General features: G+C 39.8%; 1 long non-coding RNA gene across 1 annotated transcript in view; it reads left to right on the forward strand.

Moving 5' to 3' along the window:
- LOC138718591 (uncharacterized) overlaps nt 1-26,328 on the forward strand; it is a 126,205-nt gene that overhangs the window by 35,705 nt on the left and 64,172 nt on the right. The window contains exon 2 of the long non-coding RNA XR_011337111.1: nt 5,102-5,207. This is a non-coding gene — a long non-coding RNA (uncharacterized lncRNA). The remainder of the gene's footprint in view (nt 1-5,101; nt 5,208-26,328) is intronic.

The following is a 26,328-nucleotide window of genomic DNA, read 5'->3' on the forward strand; positions in this document are numbered from 1 at the left end:
AATCCAGCAGACAACTTGAATACCTGTGAGATAAATTGTGCCTGTAAGTACAGCCCTGAGCAAGGAATAGTGTATACGGTGAACCACCCTGAAGGATATGTGCCTCCAGGTATAAATCTCTGAGATGTAATTGCCTCCTCATTGCTAGTCTATAACTGAAGCAAGTCATACCAACCTGTGCTGCCTGGAAGACAGATTGGAAGACAGTCTAACATTGATGAAATTAAAAAAAAAGTCTCTCAGTCCTTTCCTCCAGCTCTCTGTTCCTTTCCTGAATGCAAATATGTCAAATGACTTGTTTCGTTAAGGAAGAAAACCATACTGTACCTGCTTTTAATAGCATCTATCATGGAGAATTGGTTAACATGCAATACAAAACCCTGTAGACATGTGAATAGTTTTAACTTCAACACCTCAGAAAGGTCATTTCACTGTTGTTGAAGTTATGATATATACCTAACCAAACTAATTCAAGTAAGTTCCAGATTAGTCACTGAACCCATCTAACCGTCTCTGGCACGAACAGCATACGGACACAGCCTGATGTCTTCCCTCAGAGACGGGCTAATGAAGCAAGCCAGCAATGCAACTTATGATTCTGGAAGGGTAGAGAGGATTCTTTAAAACCCACTTGTTTGGGTTTGTTTGTTTTTTTTTTTTAAATGGTCAGTTTAATATATTAAAAATAATAGCAAAGGAAAAGAATTTGGAATTTGTTACTGAACAACATAGTTACATGCATGAAGATATATTTCAGCACTAGCTAGTCAGATCACAGTCAGATTTTTTAAAAGAAAGAAATGTTTGTTCTTAAAAGTATTAAAGTATTTATTTCCTTTAGCTCTGTGCTAAGTTGCATTCAGTTCAACAGGTAGTTCCATACCAAAAGACCATCTGCCATGCAAGATGTAATCAATCCTTTTAAAAGGATAACAAAAATTCCCCCTTCTATACTGGCACTCTTTAGATAAACAAGGGCATCCTGCGTCCTTTCTGCTCAGCCATGAGGAAGAATAAGGAATTATTCATTCCTGAAATAATTTGCCCAGTAGAGGCTGAAGGCGTGTGAGTATACCCCACTGATGTCCAGAGACTTTTGGAAGACAGAGGTCTCTCTTCAGAGCCAAGAAGCAATGAGTTGTCACCTTTGGTGCCATGGCTGTACGTGAAGAAAGGGCATACATATGGTGCAGCATCATTGCAAATTTCGGTTACATAAAGCTTTTGTGACAACCCATACACAACGATGAAATAAAAAGTGACATCTTAAGGTAACGGGCATCATAAAAGAAAAATATGCAGAGAAAGCAGCTGTTCTCCCACTGATGCCTCATCCTTCTTTTGCCAATCATAAAGTTTTTTCCTGTTTTATTCCAGAAATACAGTTATTTTATGTTAACCACATTAAATTATCTTATGATAAATAAAAAGACATTAAGCAAAGAAAATGCAAGCATCTGTATGAGCCCAGAATTCAAAATAGAAGATTTGTTTTCACTCAAGCTTTCTCTTAACACAAGCTTAAAATCATTTGAAAATACAGTAAGACCACTTCAAGATTCATTTGATGTAGCCTATGTAGCCTATCCACTCTGCACTTCTCCAGATTTTTTTAAATAATGTTTTAATTTTGTGTTTTATTTCATGATTTCAGGGCAATAAATGACTTCAGAGTTTAATGAGAAGTGTTCTCTTACAGAAGACTTGCAAGCTTTTGTGCTTCTGTGTTTTAAGTTCCTTCTTCTTTGTGCTTATTCTTCCTGTTTCACTCTTCTGAAAATAGACAAGTAAGTTTAAGAACATCTAGCATCTCAATAGTTTCTACTTAAATCATAGGTTTGCTGAGGCTAGCTGTTATGCTGTGGTGGATTAGCTCAAATATCATATTTTAAATTTCCCTGAGGTGTTAATCCTAAGGGGTTAACATGGGGGACCTTTCTCTCCCTCTCTCTGGAAAGGAGATAGAATGCTTTTTTAGAAGTGCAGAGAGAAGAGTAGAGATTTCTTGATCAGGTTTTATACCATCCTCAATAATATAGTGGATATCCTACTTTGTACTCAACTGCATCTGATCTGTAGATGGAAACCACTGAAATCCATGAGAAGCTTGCAATGACTAATTGTTCCAGGCCACTTGCTGCACTTTAGTTTATAAATATTAGCACTACACTCAATGGATGCTGCAAAAAAAAAAATTAAAACAAGGTCAAGTTAATGATTCCAGCACCAACAGAGATAGTGTATTTTTAACGCAATTATTATGTATTTAAAAATGAATAAGAACTTTAAAGATTTACAGAGGGAGGGAGGTGCTGGAGGAAAAGGATTTGTTTCTGCTTCAGAGTATCATGATAACTATTTATTAAATATTTGTGGAAGTTTCAGTGATGTACTGCACTGCTAATATTCTTGTGTGAAGGAGCCATGTACTTGAGAGAGCACCAGTCTCCATCAACTTTCTTTGATCTTTCTGCTGTGACTGTGAACTGTGGTTCTATTTGTGACACAGATGCTCAACACTGGGACAAGTCATAAGCTCACACGATGCATCTGACAGCTTCTTTTGTACTGCTCTGTTGAGGAATCAGAGAAGACTGTTTGCAACTCAATTCTAAGTTCATTTTTTGGGAGAAACACAAGAAATCAGAGCAGCCCATTTTCAGACTTTCCTTGTCCTTCCTGGGCTGAGGACTCCAGAATTGAATACAGTACTTCAGGAGGGGTCTCACAAGAGCAGAGTTGAGGGTGAGAATCACATTCCTCGACCTGCTAGTCATAGTTCTTTTGATGCAGCCCAGGATACTATTGGTTTTCTGGGTTACAAGCACACACTGCCAGCTCATGTCCAGCTTTTCATCAACCGGTACCCTCAATCCCTTCTCAGCAGAATTACTCACAATTTATTATCCCCTAGACTGTATTTATATCAACGATTACCCCAATCCATGTGCAGGACCATGCACTTGTCCTTCAATTTCATGATTTTTGCACAGGTCCACTTCTCAAGTTCATAAGGGTTTCTCTGGACAGCATCCCTTTGCTTCAGTGTGTTATCCATCTCACACAGCAAAATTACAATCTATTCAATTTGAAGAAGAGGTGAAATTCACTGAATAAATTATTTGTTATGAATTATTCATGTAAATCTAGTAAATAGGCAATTCCTTCTAATTTTTAGTAAACACTCTAACGTTTGGTTTTCAAAAGGCATTAAGTAATCTGTCAACATATCAGCTGCTTTCATTTATTAGTTGAGGGTTATGGAGAGGTCCATGAGCCAAATTCAGAGCTCTTTCCCTTCAAAGAAAGCTTATATTTATTATCTTAAGGTCACTGGAATGTCCTTGAATTCATACTTTGCATGTTAAACTATAACCTTGCCTTTTCTCTAATCAGTTTAGAGAACTAAACAAATTTGTTGTAAGGATTGCTCCAACTTACATGATTTATGTATTTTAAAGACCTTTTTCCTGTTAGCTTTTTTTTAATATAAAATTATCAGCAAAAAATAATATTCAGTGTAAGAGTGAAAAATGAGTAAGTTGTACAGTTGTCAACTTCAAAAGTTTGCTGGTTGCTTTTTTCATTGCTATAAGAACTTATCAAAATGATATGGAAATGCCAAAATGGTCAATATTGACCAGCTCAGTGCTGGGTCCAGCCCTGTTCAATGTCTTTATCAATGACCTGGATGAAGGCATTGAGTACACCCTAAGTAGGTTTGCAGATGACACTAAGCTGGGTGGAAGCATCGAACTGCTGGAGGGAAGGGAGGCTCTGCAAAGGGATCTGAACAGGCTGGACCACTGGGCTGAGACCAATGGCATGAGGTTTAACAAGGCCAAGTGCCGGGTCCTGCACTTGGGGCACAACAACCCTGTGCAGTGCTACAGACTAGGAGAAGTCTGTCTAGAAAGCTGCCTGGAGGAGAAGGACCCTGGGGGTGTTGGTTGACAGCCGACTGAACATGAGCCAGCAGTGTGCCCAGGTGGCCAAGAAGGCCAATGGCATCTTGGCTTGTGTCAGAAACAGCGTGACCAGCAGGTCCAGGGAGGTTATTCTCCCTCTGTACTCGGCACTGGTGAGACCTCTCCTTGAATCCTGTGTTCAGTTCTGGGCCCCTCACCACAAGAATGATGTTGAAGCTCTGGAGCGAGTCCAGAGAAGAGCAACGAAGCTGGTGAAGGGACAGGAAAATAAGTCTTATGAGGAGCGGCTGAGGGAGCTGAGGTTGTTTAGCCTTGAGAAGAGAAGGCTAAGGGGAGACCTCATTGCTCTCTATAACTACCTGAAAGGAAGTTGTGGAGAGGAGGGTGCTGACCTCTTCTCCCAAGTGACAGGTGCAGGACAAGAGGGAATGGCCTCAAGCTCCGCCAGGGGAGGTTCAGGCTGGGCATCAGAGAAAAAATTTTTTACGGAAAGGGTCATTGGGCACTGGAACAGGCTGCCCAGGGAGGTGGTTGAGTCACCATCCCAGGAGGTATTTAAAAGATGGGTGGATGAGCTGCTGAGGGGCATGGTTTAGTATTTGATAGGAATGGTTGGACTTGACGATCCTGTGGGTCTTTTCCAACCTAGTGATTGTGTGATTTTGGCCAATTGTAAAGAAATTCAGAAAACTGAAAGGAGGAATTCTCAGTCTTGAAAACCAAACAATCCACACCATAGGCTCATTATATGTCTAAGAAGTTTCCTCACTGAAATTTCACTGCAAAGAGCCTAATATCTCCTGGTAAAAACAAAGCCGTCTTAAGAACTTCTGTACTCACACCAGGGAATGCAGAGCTAGCCAAATAATACTGGATCTATAAAGACAGAAGGACCTATCTGAAAAGACACAGTAGTCTGGAAAATTTCCATACTCAGAACTTCAGTGAAACAAAAGAAGATTTCCACAAGAGAGGCCTTGTGAAATAGGCTCATGATTTCTTTTAATCTACTGTACAAAAATGTGTTAGTAGGAAAACTTCATTTCTCTGGTGATTTCTCTTGCTCAGTTATGCATTAATTACCATTATAAATTCTTACCTTCTAGCTATTAGATCTATGCATCATTATAATGCCCTATACTTACCACATTTGTTTGTCCTTTTTCCCCCAGTTTCATCTCTTATCTGGTTTATCCTGGGAAGTTCAAGTGAAATGGGAAATCTGCCAACAGTTTGATTTCCTGGTGGAACATGATGAAATTGAAATTACATGTTTTAGTAAGTGGCAACAATGTTTTCACTTTAAAACAACAGAATGTAATTTGTTAATTTCTTAAAACTATATTGGGAAATTTGTTCTTTATTACATAGGCCATGTCACTTCAATTCACTATGAAGCAAAACACTGGCATGGTATTAACTGTAGAAATATGTCATATGCTTTGGTCTATTCTGTAAACAAGATGCTCATATGACCTCTTGGTATAACATAACTAATTAGCTTTGTCTCTTTGGGAATACTGACTCCAGCTACAGTACTTATCTTAACTAATTATGTGTGTACTGTCTTCCATGCCAGTATCAATTGTGTAAGTGGAGAGCTTTCATAACAATGCTGCATAGAGTAAAGGAACAGAGTGATTGCAAGAAATCTGGATCTGCTGGAGGGTAGGGAGGCTCTGCAAAGGGATCTGAACAGGCTAGACCGCTGCACTGAGACCAATGGCATGAAGTTTAACAAGGCCAAATGCCGGGTCCTGCACTTGGGGCACAACAACCCTGTGCAGTGCTACAGACTAGGAGAAGTCTGTCTAGAAAGCTGCCTGGAGGAGAAGGACCCTGGGGGTGTTGGTTGACAGCCGACTGAACATGAGCCAGCAGTGTGCCCAGGCGGCCAAGAAGGCCAATGGCATCTTGGCTTGTGTCAGAAACAGCGTGACCAGCAGGTCCAGGGAGGTTATTCTCCCTCTGTACTCGGCACTGGTGAGACCGCTCCTTGAATCCTGTGTTCAGTTCTGGGCCCCTCGCCACAAGAATGATGTTGAAGCTCTGGAGCGAGTCCAGAGAAGAGCAACGAAGCTGGTGAAGAGGCTGGAGAACAGGCCTTATGAGGAATGGCTGAGAGAGCTGGGGTTGTTTAGCCTGGAGAAGAGGAGGCTGAGGGGAGACCTCATTGCTCTCTACAACTACCTGAAAGGACGTTGTAGAGAGGAAGGTGATGGCCTCTTCTCCCAAGTGACAGGGGACAGGACAAGAGGGAATGGCCTCAAGCTCCGCCAGGGGAGATTTAGGCTGGACATTAGGAAAAAAATTTTCACAGAAATGGTCATTGGGCACTGGAACAGGCTGCCCAGGGAGGTGGTTGATTCTCCTTCCCTGAAGGTGTTTAAGGCACGGGTGGATGAGGTGCTAAGGGGTATGGTTTAGTGTTTGATAGGAATGGTTGGACTCGATGATCCGGTGGGTCTTTTCCAACCTGGTTATTCTATGATTCTGTGATTCTATGATTCTATGATTCAAAGCTCATGATGACCCAGAAGTTCAGACACAGAGTACTCAAGTAAGCATTGGCCTTACTTCAGACAGATCCACTGACTTTAGCCTTTAGTCTAACTATAAGGCTGAATCATCTTCAAATGATGCAATTAGAAACATTTCAGTGTTGTACTACTTGAAAAGTTTTACCTCTTTGGGCTTCATTTCCTTTATACAGGATTGCAGATGCTCTGAATCACTACCATTTGTTGTTATACCCTGGTAAAACAGATTAATATTCTAGTGATGTATTGGCATTCATTTTAGTACTTCTTTTGTTCATACCCTGCATACAGATCCAGACAACAAAATTTAAATTACAAGTTTATATCCGTTAGGAATATCTCCAACTGATACATGCTTGAATATTAATACTTTATGTGACTTTAAATTTACTTCTCTTCACAGAATAACGTTTACATCTAAAGTGAGAGGATATCCAACAAACATATTTGCAACCCATGCAGAGAGTGCTTACTATTGAAAAGGCATAAAAAGGGCAGCTGAGTGTAAGATCAGAAGAATTCTTTGAGGGTGTGGAAACTAAGTATACAGAAAGCAACTGTTTCTGAGAACAGTTTAAGTTTTAGAAATGGTGTTCTTATTTCTACTCAGTATAATTGTGTTACTCAGTTCCAACTTTGTTTTTTTGGCATTTAAAGAAAAAAAGATAGCTCTAAAAGGATGCTGAGGTCTCCAAACTCCAAGTGGTACTAAGGGAATATCACCCCAAGCAAGAAAAAATCCCAGAAGTTTACTTATTCTCATAAAAGATAATAAGAAAACATTTTAATATTTCCACACAGGAGAGCTGATTATGCCTTTATTTTTGTAAATGTAAACTTTTTCTACCATTGCACTGAAGTTTGATGTCATTAAATGAATTAGATATAACCAGGCAAGGACTTACTGTGTCAACAATACTGTGTCAAGTACATTTTTAAGGTTCTGTCACTGGTGAATGAAGAATGATGGTATCAACACCCATAATACCAATGACTTTTGTATTTAGGAGTGGTGCAGAAACTTGTAAGGTCTACATCTTGCAAGTAAAGATAAGAAAGCATCAACAGAAATGGAAGTAGGTATGCTGCAATGATTGGAAGCTACCTGTAACTTCCATAAAATGGCAATGCTTCCAGATTCAAAAACTTCATTTCTCTAAAAGACATGGTGAGATAGGCTCATACTACACTGGCCTTTACTTGTTTTATTCTTCCTGACTGGCATCCAAGTGAGCACAAGTTATGATGAGCATGCAGCATAAACAATTTTCTTTATTGTATAAGCTAATTCACTGGGTTGATCACATTTCTTAAAATATAACATGCATGAAGTTCTTAAGTACAGAATTTTTCACAGGGAAAAATAATAGCTACTGCTGCTATTGATTTGTAGCTGCCACTGCTGAAGACAAAAGATATCTTTGGACAGTATTATTGTGGATAAATTTAGACCTGACTATAAAAGAAAGACATTACAAAGCTCCTGCATTACTTAGCACCCACACAATATTTTTCAGAGAGACAATACTACTACTACTAATACAGTCCTGAATTTTTCATATGCTCATGAAATGAGAAGTGGTCAAGAACACCCAAGAACTTTTAGTTCATTTAGGAATATTACTGTGCAGATGAATCATTACTTTTCACACAATATGTTGTTCAATACAATGAATAGAATTTTAGAACAAAATCCTTAATATTCCCTGCACTTACCTGTGTATATAAAATAACCTAGCCAAACTAAATCAAATTTTGTTATGAAATTTTTTTTTGTGGGATTCAGCTTCGCACTAGCACACCTAAATGCAGTTCCCCGCATGAAAGGAAATCAGTTGCCTAAACATAAGCATCCTATACTTCCTGAGGTACACTAGTGTATGCAGTACATCAGAGTAAAGCCATCAAGTATGATGCATGACTGCATACATCTGTATTACAAGTTCAAAAGCAAGTGCAAACCTGTCCTTTCACCAAAAAAATGACACAAGATGCCCTGGTTTTAGGCAGCTGAATCCTGTCCCCTATTCCCAACAGACGGAAAAGATGTTAGTTGAATTGTCTCCACTTGGATTTCCTGTATGGTCTAAGATGCTCAGGAGTACCCAGGCTGGTCTCCTGATAAAATGCTGGATTTAAGCCATGAACTAGCTATTATACCAAATACAGTGTGTGGCTGCTAAAGGACTGTTGAACTCTAAACAAATACCACTGTCTGGCTGGTTGAATAACTCTAAGTTCCTTCAGCTTTACTGGCCAAAGACTTATCATTTACATATGCTTATACATCCAATGCTACTTGATATTTTTTAGGTTATCTGAGAAGTCTGCCTCTGTGTAGCAAATATGACAGGACACATATTCAACTCATGACTGTCTGGAATGACAGCTGGAGACGGGTCGTAAGTTCATACAGTACTGCAACTCAGATGGCACTGGATGTCTTTGTGTAACTATTTTAATTGAGAAGAAAAATTTTTGAACTGTAACTATCAAAAAAAGCTAATAAAACAATGAAACTACGTTGCTCAGAATTCCAAGTCCATGATATTTTTTTTTTCTCCCTCTTTCTACACAAAACCCACATGAATTTTTGGCTTGATACCTATCTCATGCTGCTATAGATTATTTCAAATAATTAAACATAATCAGTCTTCCTTTGGGAAAAAAAATGGGAGACAAGAACTTCAAAGATTGGGATGATAAAGTCATATGTGGTAATCTTACGGCCACCTCATATTTTTTGTACCTGAGACAATGGAATTGTTGTAAAACATTTTACTTTATCTTTCACCATACAACCTGGGTATAATGTTGTAAGCACACAAAAGAAAATTATAAACATAGGACAGCAAAGGAGAAACTGATCTTGCATTAATGAGACTTCAGTTACATGTCTACCAAATTAATCCTGAGTAGGAGCAAACAGGCAAGGTCAAAGAGACATTAAGCAGCTAATTGTATGCTTTTAGTATATAATATCACCACAAAACAAGACATTTTTATTATATCTGGTCTACCCATCTTTTTATAACAGCACTGAGAGAAATGCAACAATCTATAAAGGCATTTGAAACTGTCATATAAGAATGATGTTTTTGGAAAATTGTGGTTATGGTAGGAAGAGAAAATATAGACAACACAAAAGCTGCTTTAAAGTTTGGGGAGTTTTAAGGTTGTACTTTTTTAGCTACAGTGTTGTTATGAATCAAGGCACTTTCTTCTTGCACTATAAGGATATTTTTGAACTAAATTTGCTTCAGTACACCAAAGCTAGTTTAGAAATTCAGTGTCTAATAAGCAATTATGTTCATATTTCTACACTCAAGCAAGTGACTCCCTTTATGAGTTCAGAACCTTGTCATAAAGTCTAACATTTGAAATGTAAAAAGCAGTAGGTTTGATAGACTTAAATAAGCCCAGTCTATCAGGCACTTAAGGAGAATTTGTTTCTTTGACAGAAGAACAGATACAGATACAGATTCTTGGCTTTGACAGAAGCTGACTACAAGGCTGACAGGAGAGTGGGGGAGAAATGAAGAAAGAGAACAACAATATCCTAGCAATACCTAAAAGTCCACTGTTTCTATTGTATGAAAATATTATCAGGGTATCCCTGTATGCACTACTCTGTCTTTGAAAGATAACATTGATCAACTGGAAGACCAGACATTGAGTAGAGATACCTTGTCATTGTTAGAAACCAGGATTTCTCAAGTTGAAAAGGCAGTTGACATGCTGTAAACTTAGATATTTCTTCATACTTACAAACAGGTAAGAACTGTTCAGGTATGTATAAGTTGAGGGTAATTTCTGCTGCCAGTCATAATGAGATAGTAGGGTTTAAAATCATGACAGGAAGGAGAGAAAACAGGATAACAGCTCTTGAAATCAGGAGAGTGGACTGTTCACAGGTCTGTCAGGAGGAATCCAGTGGAAAACAAATCTGGAGAGAATCTGGAATCATAGAATGATAGAATGGCTTGAGCTGGAAGGACCATTAAAGATCAGCGAGTTCCAATAGCCATGTCACAGACTGGGCATCTTTCGCTAGGTTGCTCAAAGGTCCATTCAATCTGACCTGAAACACTTTAAAAGATGAGGCATCCACAACTTCTCTGGGCTACCTGACACTGGGGATTGCCCCAAACCAAGTGCAGGACCTTGTTGTACTTGTCCTTACTGAACGTCATGAGGTTTACGTGGGCACACCTCTCAAGGTCCCTATGAATGGCATCCTTTCTCTCTCTCATATCAACTGCACTGCTCAGCTTGGCATTGTCTGAAAACTTGCTGAGAGTGCACTCAATCCCACTGTCTCCATCATTAGTCAAGATCTTGAACAGCAATGGTCCCAGTACTGACCCCTGAGGGACATCAGTCAGTACTGATCTCCACTTTGACATTGAGCCATTGCATGTAACTGTTTGGACATGGACATCCAACGATTTCCTTATCCATCCAACAGTCCATCCATCAAATCCACATCTCTCCAATTTAGTGGCAAGAATGTTGTGGGGGACTGTATCAAAGATGTTACAGAAGTCCAAGCAGATGACATCTGAAGCTCTTCTTCATTGGACAACAATGATGCAGTCACTGCATTGTAGAATGGCAGTAGATTACTCAGGCATGATTTGCTCTTGTTGACATGTTGGCTGTCTTTAACCACCTGTCTCTTTACCAGATTTTATAACATATTTTCCAAGAGGATTCATTCTGCGATCTTAGTGGGCGCTGAGAAGAAGCTGACTGGTGGGTTGTAAAGCCCAACTTTGCTTCTTTCTTTACCCTAAACATTTTGTCTGAAGGCTGGCACCAGCAATAGTGGAGGTGATGCAGTAGCAGACCTCCCCAAGGACTGACCTTGGGATATTGCCTAAGGGCCTCATCTGTGGTGCTGGGTTCAGCGGAGGGGAGGTGCAGAAGTAAGCACCGCTCTCCTTCGCCTGGCTGAGTTTAAGGTCTGGAGCGACTGCTACAGGGGGAGGTGACGCAGGGGCAGGCACTGCCCTTCCCTTCCAGTCCTCCACCCGCTGGACTGCCCAGGCCAGACCCTCCTGACAACACATGGCAAGACCTCCCAGGCATGTGCTGGTGGAAGTCAGATGGGCCTTATAAAAGAACTCGCAAGGAACCACGTGGGATACTCTCACTCCCGTGCTCTCACTCCTGCACTCTCTCTCTCCCAACTATCACTTCAATCAGACCAGCCTGGACCAGGCAGTCTGCAAGAAGCTGCTGCGACCATGCATTCCTAAGGAACTGATGCTGCCCATTGATGTGGTGATTTCTTTCCTTTTCCCTTCTCTCTCTTTCTCTCACCTGTTACCTTATGCTGTGTGTGTCAGATCAGATCTGAGTGACCTTGGTTGCCTTCAGGAATCAGATTGTCATTTAAACAGGTTGGGATTTGTTCCTGTAGCTCTGTCAAGTTGTACCCCTATATCTTGGCAGTGCACCCAAGTATTTTGGTTTATGTTTTCCAGAGCCAGAGCAAATATTTCTTTCGATTTTTGCCCTGAGAGTGACCTTATCGGCCTCCGGATCACTGCACAGATAAATGAACCCTCCCCCTCACCAGTCAGGCCTAGATGTGAATGTGTGGCTTGCGGGTCTGGGGCAGAGCATGGGTAATTCCCAGGGTCCTCCTTATTACTCTTTTTAAAAATGAGTGTGATATTCCCTTCTTTCTGGTAACTGGGAACTTTGACTGCCATTGCTTTTCAAATACGGTGGAGTGTAACATAGCAACTACATCTATCAATTCCTTCAGTTACCCTGAATGTATCTCATCAGCTCCCATGGAGTTTTGAATGTTCATTTTCATCAGATGGTCTTGATCTTGACCTTATTTTCTGATGGGAAGAGCTTAAAAGCTTCTGATCAATAGCATAGGGTCTAACTGTAGACTTGTCAGTAGTCATGTGCTCCAGGGTCAATGATGGGCAAAAAAATATTTAGCATTTTCATTAATGTACAGTATGATGCCACAGAGCTCATCCTCAGCAAGTCTGCAGATGATGCAAAACTGGAAGGAGTAGCTGATAGACCAGATGGTTATGCTGCCTTTCAGAGGGACCCTGACAGGCTGCAGAAGTAAGTAAATCGGAACCTTATGAAGACAACAAAGAAAGTGCTGCTCCTGGGGAGGAATAACCCCATGTTTTAGTACAAGATGAGGGCTGACTATCTGGAAAGCAGATGAGCTTGGACTCCTGGTAGGCAAAAAGTTGAATGTGAGGCAGTAATGCCCACATAGTAAAGAATATCAACAACATTTTGGACTCAGGAAGAGCACTGTCAGCACATCGAGGGATGTGATCCTCTCTACTCAGCACTGGAGAGACACTATCTGGAGTTCTGGGTCCAGTTCTGGGCTCTCTGGTACAAGAGAGACATGGGCATACTGGAATAAGTCCACTTAAGGGCCACAAAGGCAATTAAGGGATGCGATTAACTAACATATGAGGAGAATCTGAGAAAGCTGATATTGTTTAGACAGTAGAAAAGACTCATAAAGATTTTGGTAAAAAATTGCTACGTGTTTTAAGAGTTTACCAAAATGTGGTCACAATCACAATTGAAGTCTTTCATCAATGCTGTAACGTAAATTTCAAACAGTAATACAATCAGCAGAGTGAATATGACTAGTTTGTTAAGAAAATAATAAGTATGTAAGACAAACACCATATGAATCCTTGGGCTGTTCTTCTGTGCCATAAACCATCATAAACCCCACCCTTTTTTACTTGATCGAATTGTAATTCAGTTACTTGTAAGCACTGAATGCTTGCGGAAGACATTATTGTATGGTAGAATACTTTTTAAGGATTAGGGTACAGCATTAATTTTAGCAATATTAATTAATATTTATAAAGAGTACATCATATTAATATTTTTGGGTTTTTTCATTTGTTCTTAGAAAAATTCAACATTATCTATTTAGTACATTTTTTCTGTTTTTTTTAAATCACATATCATTCTAATGGTAAAACTTAATTTAATATAAGAAATTATATTAAAAAACAACTTTTTTGGGGGTCCGCTAACATCAGAAACTATTACAGGTCTTGGTATTACTCCATGCATATTAAGTATTCAAACAAATATTCTGCTACTGACTCTTGCTTAATATTATTTTTTCCAGAGTGGAAATTCACAGTGACAATACTTCCATCTATAATTTCTGACAACATTATGCTCATTTATGACTGTATGAGTAAAACACGGTCAAAAATGCTATGACACTGGCATTGTTTCATATACTATTTTACTTTTTCTTAAAATAACGAACATTTTAAGAAAATTAAAAGGAACCAGGCAATATACTGTGGAGTGCCTGCTAGAAAAAAGTTTTTAAGCGGTGTTTGTAAAACATTTTTTAAATCCAAGATGACCTGAGCTTCTTAATTGCAACATTTGTACTTTCATCCATTTGCTTGAAATGTCTTACTCTTTGCTATCATAAGGTTCTGAGAAAGCAAAACATTTCATATCTCATTTGATGAAGAAGAAATAGTACATGTTTTAGCCACAGATTTTGCACATGTGAGGGAAGGATCATCCACAACTTCTCTGGGCAACCTATTCCACTGCTTCATCAACCCCACAGGAAATAATTTTTTCCTGATATCTAATCTAAATCCCCTCTTTCTGTTTGAAACCACTACTCTTAGTCCTATCACTACACTTCCTGATAGAGACCCTTCCGTCTTTCTGGTAGGCCCCCTTTAAGTACTGGAAGACTGCTACTAGTTCTCTCCAGAGCCTCCTCTAGGCTTAACGATCTCAGCCTATCCTCATAGGGGAGGTGGTTCAGCCCCTTCATCATCTTGCTGGCCCTCCTCTAGACCCACTTAAACAGGTCCATGTGTTTCCTATGCTGGAGACCACAGAACTTAATCTAATACTCCAGGTAGGTCTCATGAGAGCAGAACATATGGAGAGTCACCTCTTTTGACCTGCTGGCTGCACTTCTTTTGATGCATCCCTGGATGACACCGGCTTTCTGGGCTGCAAGCACACATTGTTGGCTCATATTCAGTTTTTTGTCTACCAATACCTCCAAAACCTCAGCAGAGCAACTCCCAATCCATTCATTACCTAACCTTTGTCCAACTTTGGGATTACCTCAACCCATGTGCAGGACCTTGTTGCACTTGGCCTTGTTGATCTTCACTATGTTCATGTGGATCCATGTCTTTAGGCCATCAAGGCCCCCTGAAAGCATAATTTCCCTCTAAAGTATCAACCACATCAATTAGCCTGGTGTCATCTACAAACTTGTCAAGAGTGCACTCAATCCCACTGTTCATGTCCCTGACAAAGGCATTAAATAATACTGATGCCAACATGGACCCCTGAGGGATACCACTCATGACTGGTCTCCACCTGGACATTGAGCTGTTGACTTCAGCTCTTTGAGTGAAAACGTCCAGCCAATTCCTTATCCACTGGAGTGGTCCACCAAGTGGTTTTGTTATGAGATACTTGCAATTGCATCAACAATTTCAAGCATGTACATTTTATGTGTGGCATTGCTTGATAAGAGAATTTGAACCCCTTTTTCTTTCCTTAAACGAGTTTACTTTTTCTAAAGCAATAGTTACAACACAACCTAACAGTAATGTTCAGTAGAATAGAACCAAACCAAAAAAGTGGAAAAGTATACCTAACGCATATTAACATCATTAAATCATTAGTAGGCACAAGGGTGGAATGAACTCTGAAAGGCAATGTGTTGATGTTTTGAGATTATTGAAACTCAGCAAGATATAGGCTATCAAATGGGAGTCAAGCCCACAGGTGTAGAATATATTATGGGTTTTCAATTCTAATTAGCCCATTTGCACTAGAGGAGTAGAAAAGTATGCAAGTTTCAGCTTTCTGATCTAAATTTAGCTTTGTGATTTTTTAAAGATACTGTATATAGCAGCTGTTGATGTACAAATTAGGCTATGTAATTAGACAGCTGTTCTAGTATAATAGTAACATCATAAAATATAAAGGTACTTGGCATGCCTTTCAACAAGAATGAAGGAGCTTCTGCCCACATAGGTCTTATTCAGACCTTCTTTATCCACAAAGAAAGAACTTTCCTACAAGAAGAATATGACAAGTGTGACACACAAATTAATTCTTCGTTTTGTTCACACAAACTGGCTACCCTCCAGTAGAGGCACAGAATATCTCCAGTAAAAAATTCCTTTCCATTGACCCAGTAGGGTTTCAACAGCAGTAGAAAATATTCAAAGAAAAAAACCCAAACAAACATACAAAATCTTGAGAAGTTTTTACAAAGCACAAACCTTTTATCCAACTGGAAGATTGTAGTTCCCTTGTACCTATACCTTTTCAAACATATCAGCCCAAAATGACCGCTCCAATAGAAAAGAATGCCTAATTAAAAGATCAATGGCTGTTCCACACAGTTGGGTGTTAAATGGTCCTATAATGTAATTCCAGCCTTCAAATATACAGTTTGGGGGTCTTTCTTATTCCTTCCTTCAAAATGTCACATAAAACTGACCGAATAAATTTACAGAATACCTAATGAGAAAACACTACATCATTTTTAACACAGAGCACAAGCAAACAGTTTTATTCCTGTTTGTGCAGCTTAACCTTCTGCAAAAGTAATTAGGTCTATAATTAAAAAGCTATTTGGAATGATTAAAACTCTGTTATCTAGTGGCATTTAAAGACAAATGCAAATGTCAGAGAGGATGAATTAATTAAAATTACTACTGAAAAAAAGAGTATATAGAGGATGTTATTTAGTGAAATGTTACAATATGAGGTGAAGTTAGATGTTCAGAGAATATGGTGAAGGTTGAAATACTTTTTCCTGGGATTTTGTAATGTGATCTGCTGCCTTTCATTAATATATATTGTTAGGTGCGTATATAGATATATGCCTCAGTCCCCATCTGTAGATTAGGAGCATAAAAATTGCTCACAGGAATCCTATACTTCATATCTATTTTCTAACCTAGAGCTGAAACATCAAGGGAGGACAGTCACAATGAGGTCATACTAACTAACAGAGATCTCCCAGGGCAAGTGCTGTGGAAGTATTTCCTTCCTTCCTTCCTTCCTTCCTTCCTTCCTTCCTTCCTTCCTTCCTTCCTTCCTTCCTTCCTTCCTTCCTTCCTTCCTTCCTTCCTTCCTTCCTTCCTTCCTTCCTTCCTTCCTTCCTTCCTTCCTTCTTCCCTCCCTTCCTTCCTTCCTCCCTTCCTTCCTCCCTTCCTCCCTTCCTCCCTTCCTCCCTTCCTCCCTTCCTTCCTCCCTTCTTCCCTTCCTTCCTCCCTTCTTCCCTTCCTTCCTCCCTTCTTCCCTTCCTTCCTCCCTCCCTGCCTGCCTTAATATGTGGACAGAGTGTGAGAAAGCCAAAGTGGGACATTTTTGTCTCAAAGATAGCTAAGCTGCTGCCATTTGCAGCCAAAACTACAAGTCAGTGCCCTGCATGGAGACATGCGGTCATTGCATGCAGAGCAAGCTGGAAACACAGGGTACCTAGTGCACAAGCACAGGTAGGTTAAGATGTCCACTATATGTTGTATGTGATAACCTGAGCCAAGAAAAAGTACAAAAGGGCCCATTGAAAACCCACTCATACCTCTGCCCACCACTGACTCTTTGTGGGACTGCAAGACACTGCTCCTTGAAGATGCTTCTGATGTGGGGCTAGGGAGCAGGGGGGCTAACAATCAGTGATATTTAAGCTTTAACATTTAAGGTTGAATAGAATAACGATTATTTAGTTTTAATTTTTTAGCAACTATTCAGCTCAAGGACTCTGTAGAGAAGCTCCTGATAACACAGCACCAGCCCCTGAAAAGGAGCAAAACTTGCTGCCTTCAGGCAGCAACTCAAACTGGTCTAGAATGGCCTTGGGACTGGGAGGAATGCCAAGGACCCAGGGAGCATGTGGAAGGAATAAGATTACTGAAGTTCACAGAGAAGGTATCTTACTTCATCTTACTTCATTCCTGAGACCCCAGGCCATGACCACTAGGAGACACTGCGCCTGCACAAGTATGGGAGAAGCTTCTCAAATCTAATTATAATACGAAGCAGGGAGAGGCCATGGATATGTAATAGACATTTATGAATAAGCATGTCTTTACACTATAAGTACCTGTTGCCAAACAGAACAAGTTAGGATTATTTAACACCCTCGCACCCACCAGCGAATAAACACATACCTACTTTATAACCCTTGATTGAGTTTCACAGTGAATTTTTTAGATTATGTTCAATATGAGGTTTAAATGGTATTTTCCAACCTGTTTTTTAAAGGCAACGATACTGATAAATAATCAAACTCTCTTCCTACTGCATTGTTAAAGCACCGTGGCCAGCAAAGACTAATTTTCAGTACACAATCTCAAATGTTAACACAATAGCCACCCAAGTTCCTATTGCTTACCCAGAGGCAGTAACCCCTATTCTTTCACATGACTAATTTTAACAAATCTCTGTCTATAAATCTTTTGTCTTTTCAACTTCATTATAAGGTCTTCATGAGATACTTGATCCAGAGTCAGCCTGATCCTCAGCAGAGCAGCAGACCTGGCACACAGGGGTTTTCCTGAGGCAGGAAAATGCCAGGGCAGTTGAGAGATCTGCTAGGAGCCAGCAGCTCTCATGGGAGACACCGATGATGCATGGGCATTGCTGCAGCAATGGCAGCCATCGTCCCTCTCCACCTACAAAAAGCATCCCAGGGAACTCTAGTGACCGGGAGTGCTGGGAACAGGGTGAAAAAAAAGGGCATGGCGCATCAGACAGTTGGCATGGCAATTCACCAGGAAAGGCATGTGGGAAGGTTGTAGTCAGCCTGCCAGCAGTGGTCATCATCCTCTCAGGAGAAACTTGGCTATGTTAACTACCCAGGGGAAAGCTCTGTCCTCTATACTCAACAAAAAGGATGTGTCAACTCAGACAGAGCTCCCATGAAAACATACAGCCAGTCAGCCAGCTCTAAGTGAAAGGCCTAGAACAATGTTGTGAGAATTTGGAAAGGCTGTCCACTCATAGGTGGGGTCTTCAAAGATTGTGGGGAAGTGGTTGAGTATATATCCCTGGAGGGTTTTAAAAGATGCTTGGGGACATGATTGAGTGATAAACTTGGCAGTGTTAGTTTTGCAATTGTACTTGTTGATTTTAAGTGCCTTTTCCAACTTAAACAATTCCATAATTTTGTACTTCTATGATCAGAAATGACTCTGTGTTAAAAAAAAATCTGTGGGATAAGAATGTTCAAATAACTACAGCACAGCAGTTCCGAGTGTCTTGAAGGAACATTGTATCAATGACATTATTTCTCAAAAAGTAAAATTCATATAAAAGAACCATAAGATTTAAATTATTTAAAAGAAAAGAAAAATTTCTGACGTAAAAATATAACTGTGTTTTGGACTAAAAATTTCAGGATGTTTCCTGACACTATCAATTACCCATAATCCTAAAAGAAACATTTTTTTATTGATTAGAATACATAATCTCTGGAGTCTTTCCATTCCAGTTGCATGCACTTCAATATATTTTTATTATCTCACAGCAACTGTGAGGACAAGATAACTTCATGCTCAAATTTTTTTTCATAGAAAACAGGTATTTACATACATGCGCGCACGCACACATAGACACACAGACACAGACACACATACACACACTCGGCACCATTATGGATTCATCAGAGGGCCAGGACATATACTCATGCCTGGAAACTCAGTGTGTGCCTCTGTATATACCCACAAAACCTAGCTGAATCCATGAGGAGAGTATGGTAGAGTCTGCTACATAAGCATAAATGTTAGGCCTTTATAAATCAGATGTTTAATGTGCTAAAACTACACTGTTGTCATCATTTGAATGTACCTGTGCATTTTCTGAGTTAAATAAATGTGTGAAAATATTTACTGTATTTATTTTATTTTACTAAGTCTGAGATACTGTGGTTATTGTTCTGATAGATTTCTGGACTTCTCACAACTGTCTGGCCACAGCTGTTACTAAATGTTTGTTTCCTAAAGCCACAGCTAGGGTCACAACTCTGAGTCAAAGAAGAGTACTTTCTTCATTGCTGAAATCAAAAGGGTTCCACTGGCTTTTCACAACTAGGGATAAAATACCAAGCATGGAAAAAGAGTGTATTTGGAAGGATTTTGTTCATTAACTTTGTTTGTATTAAATGTGTTTAAAGCAGCATGAAGAATTCGAAGAGACACCCACCACTAACTCACTAATTTCTAATATCAGTGGATCACTGTTGTGCTGTCAGTTTTAGGATGTGCTTTCTTTGACTCCATGTCTGTTTTCAGTTTGCATGTTAGCCCTTTGGGGCCAGGGCTAAAAAGTACAATGAATTTTCACAGTACCATTCTGACTCAGCTTAAAGCATTTAGATAATACTGTAATTTAAATTGAATCATTTTAAAGTAATAAATTAGTTAACTAATTTCAGAACTCTCACCAGAAAAGGTCAGTGAAAGTGTGTCCCCTCATTTCTCTTTGCTGTTATTAAATAATTTGATTAAATTTTAGCATGTTAAATATATTACTGTTTGTGTGCACCAAAGTAATCTTTCTGCAAGTCTTTGTACAGAGCACAGCAGGGAACACAATGCCATTAAATTTCAACCCTAGTGTTAAGTTACTGCTTTATCTGAACATAAGAAAGGTTATGCTCTAGACATAATTCTCTGCAGTGAGGCCTTAATTCAAAAACTCATTGCACAGTAAACAGAAAATATCAGAACCGGTCAGCTTAGTCTTCATGTGAGAATAGCAAGTTAGATAGAAGGCACTTGTAATTCCCAAGGAACTTGTGGTTTTGCTCCCTTCATCAGGAAAAAACAAGAAAAGGCAACAGAGAGTGTTTGAAATGTGGATGGAAAACCTTTGAAAAATATTCTGTATACATGCAGGTGCTAGAGAAGGGTTCCTTTGTTTGGCCTCAATACTGCATGTAGAAGGGTGTCCTTTTTCTTTTTCTTTCCTAATCCCATTCCTGTTCATCATTTCAGGCAAACATTTTTACTTAACTGATTTTGCAGCATGCATCTGAAATTATGTCCTCATTGTGTGAGATGGGGATGAAATAAAAATGACACAACTAAAGGAGCTAACGGGAGTATTTGGTGTATTCCATTGATGTCATCTGCTTGGATTTCTGTAACATCTTTGATACAGTCCCCCACAACATTCTTGCCACTAAATTGGAGAGATATGGATTTGATAGATGGACTGTTGGATGGATAAGGAATTGATTGGATGTCCATGTCCAAACAGTTACATGCAATGGCTCAATGTCAAAGTGGAGATCAGTACTGACTGATGTCCCTCAGGGGTCAGTACTGGGACCATTGCTGTTCAAGATCTTGACTAATGATGGAGACAGTGGGATTGAGTGCACTCTCAGCAAGTTTTCAGACAATGCCAAGCTGAGCAGTGCAGTTGATATGAGAGAGAGAAAGGATGCCATTCATAGGGACCTTGAGAGGTGTGCCCACGTAAACCTCATGACGTTCAGTAAGGACAAGTACAACAAGGTCCTGCACATAGGTTGGAGCAATCCCCTAAACTGATGAAGATTGGAAGATAAATGGATTGAGAAAAGCCCTGCTGAGAAGGACATGAGGATATTAGTAGATGAAAACCTGAATATGATTCAGCGATACGCACTTGCATCCCAGAAAGCAAATTATATTCCGGTCTGCATAAAAAAAAAGCCTGTCCAGCGTGGTAAGGGAGGCTATTCTCCCTCTCTGCCCTGTTCTTGTAAGGTCCTACCTGGAGTACTGCATCCTATCACTACGTGCCTTTGTAAAATGTCCCTCCTATCTTTCTTGTAGGCTCCATTCAGGTACTGGAAGGTTGCTATAAGGTCTTCTTGGAGCCTTCTCTTCTCTAGGCTGAATAGCAACAACTCTCTCAGCCTGTTCTCATATCAGAGGTGCTCCAGCTTTCTAACCACCCTTTTAGCCCTCCTCTGGACCCATTCCAGCAATTTCATATCCTTCTTAAGTTGAGGATTTCAGAACCGGACATAATACTCCAGATGAGGTCTCACAAGAGAAGAATAGAGGGGCAGAATCACCTCCTTTGACCTGCTGGCCATGCTTCTTTTGATGCAGCCCAGGATACGGTTGGCCTTTTGGGCTGCAAGCATGCATTGCTGGCTCGTGTTGAGCTTCTCATCAATCAGTACCCCAAGTCGTTCTCTGCAGGGCTGCTCTCAATCACATCATCCCCCATTCTGTACTGAAACTGTAGATTGCCCTGACCCATGTCTAGGGCCTTGCACTTGGCCTTGTTGAACCTCATGAGATTCACACAGGCCCACTTCTCCAGCTTGTGCAGATCCCTCTGGATGGCATCTCATCCTTATTGTGGTCTTCTTCAATATACATATATATATAAAATAGGGCTTATAAGAAAGATGGAGAGAGGTTTTTATTAGGAGTAATGATTTTAAAACTAAGAGAGGATGGATTTAGACTGGGTACAAGGAAGAAATTTTCTACAATGAAGGTGGTGAAACACTGGAACAGGTTGCCCAGGGAGATAATCGAGGCCCCATCCCTGACAACATTAAAGGTCAAGTTAGATGGGGTTTTGAGCTACCTGGTCTAAAGATATCCCTATTCAAAAAAGTTGTGGATTCCCCATCTCTGTAAGTATTCAATGTCAGGTTGGACAGGCCTTTGAACAACCTGTCTAGTGAAAGATGTACCTGCCCATGACAGGAAGGTGACTGACTAGATGATCTTTGAAAGTCCCTTCCAGCCCAAAGCCTTCTATAGTTCTCTGATTTTCTGCAAAACTAGAAGTCCAAGGATTTTTTTGGGGGGGAACTGACAAAAATAATCCTTGCTGTTAAAGTTTTTGTTTATTTTTTTTCTCTTTGAATGAATTCTGCCATAGCTCCTGGAGTCAGAAAGCTTTCAACTCAAAACTGATTTGTAGTGCGTTATGAGAATACATTAAATAAGGGCTCCAGAAGTCTTCTGATGTATCTTGTAAGGAAAGGCATTGTCTATGTTTTCATTAGATGTATATTTGTCTATTTTAGGATCTAGTAAAGTTGGTGAGATCTAGGATATAGTAAAGTGCGGCAAGAAGATGCTGCACTCCTTTTGATAACAGTTGGACTGAGTCAATTTAGGACAGAGGTATTGCAACCCAGTTTTTCACTTCCAGATTCTGATTCTTCCTAAGTACTCTGTCATCAACCATTCTGGACAGTCTCCAAGGGGAATAAGGCAGTGGCCATGATGACCACTAAATGGTCAGGTACTTCAGGGTGAGAGAGGTAACTTCCAGGCTGTCCTTGCATTATCTGTGCAGCTGTACCAGAGTGGGCATATAGTAGAAGGCCATAAAGCTGGGTGAACTGATTCACACTTGTCCTTTTCTTTGCGAGAGCGCACACTCACCCAGCTATGGGGTTTAATATAAGAAGGGCCTGGTTTTCCCTGTTTTGCCAAAGTGTGTTTTAGCTCTGCAAGAATTTGTTTATTTAATTTTCCTTCACACTACAGGTGTTGACTTATCTGATATGGACTATTCTACATGTCTTTTCGTATCACTGGCCCAATAGATTTCCCAGTAGTGGAGTATGACAGGGATTATAGATCACCTTTTTTCATTGCTTTTTAATGTAATAGACATAATATACCTTCCTATGGATGTTATTTTTTTAGTCACTAGTTTTGTAGCTGTTTGATGGGCTTCTTGACCTCCCGAAATGTATAAGCAATTATCTCTTCACTATGGCTAGTTTTTTTATTTCCATTGAATATGTATATACTCACATGTGTTAGGATAGTTAATTATTAAACCAATAAAACTGACAGACCTCTAAGTACCAGATTTATCTTCAGCTGCAATATTCAGAAGTAAAGGTAACTAAGACCATAATTCATGTTGACTTAAGGGACAAGTAGGTTATTAAAGCAGTTTTGGTGGCAGAAAAATTATCTGCTTCTACTTTATGCTATAAATATATACATAAATATATATATATTTGTGGCATTACGTGAAGGCCGCACTATGGTATTCAGTAATGACCATTTAAAGCTATATCCGTGATGTGGATTCTTTGGAGTTCTGTGTTGTATTAAGATTATTGCTCCTTTTTTTTGTTTTTTTGTTTTTTTTTTCTCATACTGTTTCTATCCCCACTGACTATTTGTTCTTTTTAGAAAAAAAAAAAAAGAAGATGTATGGGTGATTACAGAAGAAATAGGACATTCTTTCAGTGATGGGAAAGGGCAAAGCTACCAGCAGTTACAGTCAAAAGAATCAGTGCACAGCAGCCATTTAAATGCACACACTCATCTTTTTTTCCACAGGTGAAGAATCAATGAATTAACAAGTCACAGCTTTACAGTAAGGGAAAAGAAGAAAAAAATCAGCCAAATGCTTATTCTGACTGTAAAGATTTTAAAAGCAATGCATTTCATCTTGCTTCTAGAGAGTCGTCAATTTAAATGGCATTAGAAGCAGACCTATGCAAAGCTACATCAGAAAGACACAAGAGAAGTTAATGAGAACTGTGATCTAGAACTATTTCAGAAAACATCTGTACTTAAAACCTGATGTTTAGGATGTTAAGCCTTTTCTTTAGTATGTTCTGGACGACTTTCATTAAGGTGTCACAAGGAACAGCACAGTAATATCGCAAATGATCATCAGCAACAGATGATGTCTAAATCATCTAGTTTTGCCAGCCATCCAAATTAATCCTAAATATAGTACCACACCAATATGTTACCCTCTTAATGAGCTGAGCTACATTCCAAATTTTCACTCAGTCAGACACTTGGTCACAAAATGATCCTGTTAACTGCAAGGCAGAAGACTGGAGATAGACACTGATGAATTACTTTTTTCTTTTTAAAAAAAGGTAACCATTTAAAAATGATAAAAGTGTGATGATGTATTCAGATTTAAAAAGAAGACTTAAGAACCTAAATAAATTAAACATAGGCAGGGACTACAAATCTAAGGTCATGAACTTGACATCAGCTGACTTATGAAGGAACCTCAGTTCCATAATAACTACAGTTAACGTTTTAGTCCCTGAGTGCCTTCTGCACTAGTGTCTCATTTTCAATACACATGAGTCCAAAGAGGATCCCCAAAGTAGGTATTTGAATGATTGGAGTAGTTAGGAGAATGCCCAAATCTCACTGGCAAATTCACAATGTAATGAGACCTGCCAATTTGTTTTAAATCAGCCTGAGGTGAAAAAAAAAAAAGAAAAAAAGAACCCTCCTACCGCTTATCTTCTTCCTTGTTTTATGAATTGAAGTAATTAATCACTGTAGGATAGTAATCAAAGCCTGTTGAATAGGAGCCTGCATTCACTGTCTGACTAGTACCAAAACACTGAAACTGACACTTTTCAGGAGGGTGTCTAACTTAGCAGGGATATGGGAATATTCACCTCTCCTCTCCATACCACTTCCACAACATCTCTGGGCAACATGTGCCAGTGCTTCATCAGCCTCACATTAAAAAATATGTTTCTTGATGTTCAGAGGGAAGACCCGTGTTTCAATTTGCTTCTAGTCCTGGCTCCATCCTCTTTGCATCCTCCCTGCTTGTATTTATATATTTATTATTTTTTATATATATACACAATCTATATATGCAATATCTATATACTTTTTATATATATACACACACTGTAACATAGTATATTTTATATATGTATATTATTTATGTACTCATTATTTAATAATAAGACCCCTCCTGAGACTTTTCTCTAGTCTAAACAGTCTCATGTTTCAGCCTTTCCTCATGAGAAAGCTGCTCCAGTCCCTTCATCATCTTTGTGGCCCTTCATTGGACTCTCTCCAGTATGTCCATGTCTCTCTAGTACTGGAGCCCAGAACTGGACGCAACACTTCAGGTGAAGCCTCAGTAGTGCTGAGTATATGGAAAGGACCACCCCCCTTGACCTGCTGGCTATACTTTGTCTAATTCAGCCCAGTATAGCACTGATCTTTTTTATATCAAGGGTATATTGCTGGCTTATGCTCATGTTCAGCTTAGCACATTGCCAGCAGTTTCTTTGTTACTATAAAGCTCCTTCTTTTCTCTTTACCTGCTTCCAAACTGCACACAGGTCCAGGTGTACCAGGTTGTGTCCAGAGGCTGAATGCACCAGCAGGATCGGCAGTCTTACCACCTTCCTGGGGGCTGGCAGTTAGTGTGCAAGGTCAGTTCTGTTTCATTGTAGCTGTGTGCCTGGGTCAGGCTGCTGTGAAAACATGCTAAGCAAGCTTTTGGAAAATCTTCTGGGGCCTTCACACCTGTCTTGGTAGATGCTCAAGTCCTTGCCTTTGTTCCCTGCCTGACTTCCCCTTGCTGACCTGGCCCTGAACCTGCTTGGAGATCTGGTCTGTGCCTGAGCTTAGCACAGGCAGACCTGCTCTACTCTTCTTTTTGGAGTACCTTGAGGGTTCTTCCTATGGGGGTGAGGACACTGCCCCGCTTACAATGTTCCCAACTCCCCAAACCCTGCACTAGTTACCCTGCTGTTACATGTCACTAGGTAAACTGTCTCAGGGCCAGAGAACTGATGTACCACACCCAGATGGTCTGTAGGTTTCCTACCTTCCCTCCTCACACCTCTGATAGAAAGGATAGGGACTGCTAGACCTGCATCATGGTTAACATAGTCATACTTCTGAATAGTTTTACCATTCATTAATCATATATATAACATTGGAAGAGCTTCAAGTGAACCAGATTCTTTAAGGAAGTAAAATAAGTAAACTGAAGAGTATTTTACCTATTTTCATATTTGTTTGCTCAATATTTACAGTGATGTGTCA

This window comes from Phaenicophaeus curvirostris, chromosome 3 (genome assembly GCF_032191515.1).
Source record: "Phaenicophaeus curvirostris isolate KB17595 chromosome 3, BPBGC_Pcur_1.0, whole genome shotgun sequence".
Classification (NCBI taxonomy): Eukaryota; Metazoa; Chordata; class Aves; order Cuculiformes; family Cuculidae; genus Phaenicophaeus; species Phaenicophaeus curvirostris.